This window comes from Carlito syrichta, unplaced genomic scaffold, assembly GCF_000164805.1.
Source record: "Carlito syrichta isolate Samal-C Ts95f unplaced genomic scaffold, Tarsius_syrichta-2.0.1 Scaffold302610, whole genome shotgun sequence".
Taxonomy (NCBI): Eukaryota; Metazoa; Chordata; class Mammalia; order Primates; family Tarsiidae; genus Carlito; species Carlito syrichta.
Genome location: NW_007246706.1, coordinates 451,947 through 458,915, shown reverse-complemented (window position 1 = coordinate 458,915; position 6,969 = coordinate 451,947).

The window sequence follows — 6,969 nt, the reverse complement described above, 5'->3', positions numbered from 1 at the left end:
ACCGAGCCCGGCTGTATGGTCTTCTTTCAAAAGAAGAAAGTAAATAAAGACCTCACACTTCGTATATAGTCTATACTATATTCCATTGCTCAGAACTAGTCACATGACCTTGCTTAACCTCAAGGCACTGGAAGTAGGAATGGGAGAAGAGCCAGATATTGGTAAATAAATATTATTGATTTCATAAACATCTGGTAACGGAAACAACCCTTGTCTTGGTTCCAGTTTCATCTTCCTTATACCATAAGTTTATACTGAGATTTTTTTCTAAGCATCCCATTAACTAGTCAAGAAAATAGCAGATATTTATTCCTGGTATAGGTACCTTTTCTGATCATCTGAGCAATAACTCTCTATTGGTTACCTATTTTCCTGATTTCCCTGGAAGAAAGGGAAATAGAACAGTAGCCCATAAATCAGTAATTAAAGGAACATTCTAGAACCCTGAATACTTTTGTATGTGGAAAGGACTAAGGTAGGAGACAGGGTGGAAATTAACTATTGGGAGCTGGGCAACCATGAAACATATTTCTAAACATTCTCATTGCTATGAAGACAAGATTGGAAACTACCAGCTCACTTCTTGTGAGCTTCATGCTAACCTTCTTGGGATCTTCTTTTTCTTTTCTTAACTGCCCTGAATGTCCATTTAGCTTACTTCTTCCTACTACAAATGTTGAAAAGGAGAAGGCCATGTGGTGTCAACTATCATGGCCTCCCAATCTCATAGGAATGCATTAAAAAGGCATTTTCAAAAGCTTTAATCAGTGGTCCTCTGTGCCTTACCCAGATAGCTGAATATCTGAAAGTGGAATGAATATGTGTTGAGCAGGAAGAGATTACTAGAGTGAAGATGAGTCTATATTAAAAAGCATAGAGAAACATCATTTGTTAGCCAAATGGCCTCTTGAGTTATTATCTTTTTTAGGATTGTAAAGTTAATGCAGTACTTACCTGTGGCCAGATTTCTGACCAATCATATCTCCCAGAGAGAAAAGTAAACAGACAAGCACATGAAAAAAAAAAAAAACAGAAATCTATATCAGTTTTGCAAAGGGAGAGGTGGAAAAACAAGTAGAGACTGTTAGCAACATTATCTAATTGCTGAGAGATAAAGGATCGCTGCCCCATGAGATCTTATATGAGTTAAGTGCACAGTATTGTCCTAAAACTTCCAAATCCCAGTTGCCAACCTAGCCTGAGGATGGAGGAAAGATGTCTCTCCTTTATTTGGCATGTTCAATTATGAACTCTTTTCTTCTCTTCCACATATCTGTAGATGAACTTGGGATAATCTCCCATTTGTGAAGGACTCTCCCACCTCTCTCCACTGCCACTGCTTGGAAGGCCTACAAAAGAGATCCCAGACTGCTTCAAGTGTGCAGTTCTTGACTTGCATAGAATGTTTTTAAAATTTGAATTCATTGTTAGTATTTACAATTGAGAAGATTTCATATAAAATTCAAGATACCTGATGACTCTAGTAATACTGTGACTGAATTCCCACATAGCAACTTTTGGTTGAAGTTAAGTAAATTCTGCTGCCTTTCAAGGAGGTGAGACCTCTGCAGCATTCTAATACCTCTGCTCCTCCATTGTCTTGTGAATACTGAAACCAGGCATTTAATTTCAGACTTGCCGTGATGTTTTCTTTGGATTTAAGAAGCAAGTAGCATATTTCTAACTCTCAGACAGTTGCATTTATTTATTTCCTTACCGTGACCCCTTAAATTTTTGAATTTGTAACCTCTGACTAGCAGAACCAAGTTTTAACCAAAGCATCAAGCTAAATAGGGTATTCTTGGACTTTCTTTGTGTGTCCTAGAAGACTATGATTCAGGTATCAGCTTAGATTTGAGAAATCTAGGAGGATGCTTATCCTGCCTTCAATCCAGGCAAAAGGAACTTGAAAATGCACATGTGGCCCAGCCTAACACTTTACATCTGGCAGGGGTGTGGAATGAAGACCTAGCTGGTGTGCATCTGACAAAGGAATTCCCCATGGGTTATCTGATTTGATAGGGCTTTTGGTGGCATGTAACAAAAACAACAATAACAAAACACATTCAAAATGCTGTAACCAAAAAAAGAATGTGTTGGCTCAGTAAGTGAAAAATTCAGATATCTGCATTTAGATGTAACTAGACCAGAGATTGCCATGACACCATTAACACGAGACTTCCATGTCTCCATCCCTTGTCTCCACTTCCTCTGGCTCCACTCTCAGTTAGTCACGGTCACAGGATGGTTGCCAGCATTTCGAGGGGTACTTCCTTCCAGATCCACATCCAGCAGGAGAGAGCATTTACTTTTCTCCTTGCATTCTAGCAAAAGCCTAATCACATCACATCAGCTGTACCTGAGACAGATGGATCCTATCTCTGTGGCCAGGGAAATGCCATTCAGGCACAAGTGATAGGTCAGGTATTCTGCCCAGAACAAAAATGGCTGGTGGGGGTTGAGGGTTGATGGATATCAGGAGAGGAGTGAATGAATGACGAATAGCATCAGTAGCTGATTTCAACTGCATTCAGGCAAGTTCTTAAAAAGGAAATCCACCCCCACCCCCAGCCCAGATATTGATTCATTAAGTGTAAAGCTGGGCCCAGGAATCTTCTTATTTAACAAGATCCCCAGGGATTCTGATGTAAGAAGTTATTAATTCAAACATTGTGAAATACTTTTGAGATTGCAATGTCTTATTACAACTAACAATAAATTTATAATTATGTGCCAAGGACTGCATTGTGTTTTACAGGCATTATTACAAATAATCCTTAAACAACTCTATGAAGTGGATACCATTATTATCCCCATTTTGGGGTGAGAAAGTAAAGCTTAAGAAGTTTAATAATTTTCCTAGTGACAAACAGCAAGCAGCTGAGTCAGGGTTCAAACTCAGGATTGTCTGACTCTATAATAAGTGTTGTTTCTACTCTGCTATAATGTTTATATCCCTTCAGATTTTTATATATGCCACAGATTGAAGGATAACTCATAGATCTGAGAGTTTAATCCTTGTCAGTCTTTAACATGAAGAACAGGCAACTTACTGACAGTATGCAGTAGTATGTGTCACTGTGTTAGGCAAAGTTAATCAAACACTAGTATGTCATTCCTGCTCTGCTATATGCCGTAAGTGGCCTTTGTAAGTTACATCAGCTTTCTGAACCTCAGTTTCTCCTTTTGTAAGGAAGGGACATTGATTTTATTTCACAAGATTGACATAAAAGTTAAATGAATAAGTAAAAGTACCCAAACCACGTGTACCTTCAGAGAACACCAGTTTATTTATTTTTTAATCTGCACATTAAATCATAAGCAACCAGTGGACAATTATTCTCCCTATTACCTTGTCATTGCCACTGATTTATTGAGTTTCACTGTGGGTACCTCGGCACAGGCTCCAACCAATTCTGGACAACTTGGAGTCTTCAGAATATTTGTGATGCCCATGGCAGCTGGTCTTTGCATTTGAGAGCAGTGCTCAGAGATTGGAAAGAGGGGACAGGACAAATATTTATTAAGTGATTACTATGTGGCAGGCATATTTTGGAAAATATTTTGCTAAGTTTTAATAGCAATATTACATTGTATAGATGAAGAAGTTATTTGCCCAAGGTCACTCTGCTAGAAAAATAGAGGGTCAGAATTTGAGTTCCTCACATATCCCAGTGACTCCACAACTTGTGGACTTTTCTAAATATGTTGTATCTTTGTAAAAGTGAAGCCCTCATCATAGATATAAACTTTTCACCTAATCCTGACTCTACTTGAATGAACTTTATTAGTGAATACCTTGGTATACTTAGCATATTAATGCTCAAAACCAGAACAGAAGTAATCCTCAAAAGGAATACTGGTAATTTTACTGATGAGACTTATAATACTGGAGAAAAATTGATTATGGCAATGATAAACATGTCTTCTTTTAAATAAAGTTCTAATTGGCCTTTTTCTTACTCTGGGCTAAAAACTAGGAGTGCAAACTAATCCAATGCTAATGTAATAAGTTCCTTAATAAGTAGAACATCACAGGTTTTGAATGCATATCAGTTTTGTCTTTTTGTTACCCTGAAAAGAGAAGATCTTCTGAAATCCTCAGCTGGGTGAGAGCAGGTTTTTATTAAAGAAATGTAATAAATTTGTGATGAAAATATGGGTTTTGCAAAGTTGCCTTTCTCAATTGCTTTGCATTCAATTCCTTCAGAAGAATGGAGGGGAATTAAATTGAATAGGGAAATAAATCACTGCAGTTCCAAAACTTGATCAATTATCTAACAATATTAAGAAACAATATATTTTCTTATGCAATCTATTTTATCTTTCCAAGTGAGTTAACATTGTTCTTTCTGAGGCTCAGGAAGGAAATTCTTTGGTTCTTTTTTTAAACTTACCAAAGTTCAAATACACAATTTTTTCTTTCTGGGGGCCATCATATTCTGAAAGTGGCAGTAATTTTTTTTTTTTTTTCAAACCACATAAGCTACTCTTACCATGCACCTGGAAACAATATCAACATCCTTTTCAGATAATCATTTTCAAACACTGGTTCAAAAAATAGTCCTATTATTATGAAACACAAAGTAACTAAAAGCAACTTACGTGTTCTCAAAATGGCTAGAAATTTGTTCCAAGGTTTTAGTAAGTTGTTAAAGGATGGGACAAATAATGTGAATGTTACTTTTCTTCTTCATAGCTCAATCTCAGATTTTGAGGAGAAAATGATCAAAATGAAACTAACAAAACAAAAATTGTGCCACAAATTCCTCTGAAAGGCACTATATAAACTATGAAGATTTTTTTCCTCAGAATCATAAATGGCAATTGAATTACCAGATTAGCCTACAGAAGCCTACCCATTAATATTCAGTGTGTAAATGCTAGCAACTGGCAAGAGAGAGAGGACACAGGAAACAATTCCTTCTGAGGCACAAAACTAGCTTTATATAAAGTTGTTATTTAGGCAATGAATGTATTTGATACTGCTATTCTTTCTTCCCCCTCATGTCTCCAACCACATCTCACTTTGCCTCTATCCACCAGAAGGGCCTCTGTGACCACATTTTGCCTTGGATGGATCTTGCCCAAAATTTATCTGGACCCCAATAATTCTAGTCTTAAGAACTCATACCCTTCAAAACTACAATCTTCATGCTTTAAGTAAAACTGATCTGTGAATAGTAACCCTTTAACCTTCCTAAGTATGTATGCAGTTAAATCCAAATCAGAACCTACTATAGTGTCCCTTGGTGGGATCATAAGAAATGCAGATTCCCAGATTATGCTCCTAGACATTGTGATTTGAGTAGGTCTAGAAATTTACCTTGCAACCAAGACCCTGGATGCTGATGAAGACTAATTCAGCAAACTAAACTTTGAGAAAAACAATATTAATGGAAATAGCAGAAAAATAATATAAAACATTCAAATAGAATAGGAGAAGAATGCTGTCTTCCACAGTGTCCTCTCCTTGTCCCCATCCACCTCCCCACCACACTCCTCACCCTGAGGATATGGCACCAAGGTTTCCTAGCCAAGAACTTTGCTCCCTGAATCACTAAGACAACCTGTTTTTCCCAAATTGTTGCTTCCTATATCTCCTCAGAAGCAAATGTGTCTTCTTAGTGCATCATATTTTAATCTTAATTGTTCTCACCACAACTTAGTGACAGTCAAATGGTCTGGATGTGAGTAGAGGGAAAAATACACAGAAAGTTGGATGATTATAATTTGGAGACTGCATATATGATATCCCCACACACCCACTCACCCACATCATTACCCCCTTACACCATCCTTACACCACATAAATTTTACCCTAGAGAATTGTCCTACTTGGCAGTGGGAGAGGGTATTCTCCTGTTTGAGAAGTCATTGAAAAGTGTGAAGGATCCCATTTTGTGAACTGTCTTTAGAAGATATTCAAGTATTATTTATGCCTTTGTAACCGTTTTTGTAAAGCTACAGCCTCCTGCATTAAACCACATTTTTTCCTGCCCTCACCCACCCACCCACTTCCAGAATTCTTATCTACCCAGGACCTGAAAACATGATCTTATTTGGAAGTAAGGTCTTTGCAGATGTAATTAAAATATAGTCCTAGATCTTGACAATATTTGTGTGGTTTCTAATCCAATGACTAGAGTCCTTATAAGAAGAGAAAACAGAAACACAAGGACACAGACACAAAAAGAGAAGGTCATGAGATAACAGAGACAGATTTTAGAGTGAAACATCTACAAGACAAGAATTTGCCAAAACCCCCAGAAGCTGGGAGAAATGCATGAGGCCTCCAGGTCTAGTAGAGTAAATTTCTGTTGTTTTAAGCCACCTATTTTGTGATCATTTGTTACAGTGTCTTGAGGAAACTAGCATACCACTTTCCTGGTCTTATCTCACTTTATTTCCTTATCTTTACCAACTCCTCTGGACACAGCCTCCATATCTTGCCTTCCTCTATCCACCCTGCAAGTAGTGCCTTCACCTTTCTTTCAGCCAGTTCAAATCCAGGTAATCCTTCAAGGTCTAGCTCATATAGAACTTTTTCTATAAAATCTTCCCTTACCTCTCACCCCAGCTCCAACTCAGTCTTTCTTTGAATATCTAGTTAATACTATTTGAACAAGCTGTTTATTATGTAAACATATACTAGCATTGACACTGTTTGTTGATTTGAGTCATTAGTTAAATCAAGTGTTGTTATTTAAGTTTTGGGTCTTTATATATTATCTCCTCAACTATTACAAAATATACAATAAAGGATTAACCTTGGCAGGGAGATCTTTGGCCTTTGCCCTTGGCTCCTGGGAGGTAATCTTTAAATCCTTGGAATGTCCTGGATGATCAGAGTGTCTTTGTTTACCTGGGACCTTGAGCCATGCCTGATGGTCTATGCTAACACTATTATATATGGTGAGGGATCTTGTACTACATGGTATCAGGCTGACCTCTGGAGGGGCTGGAAAC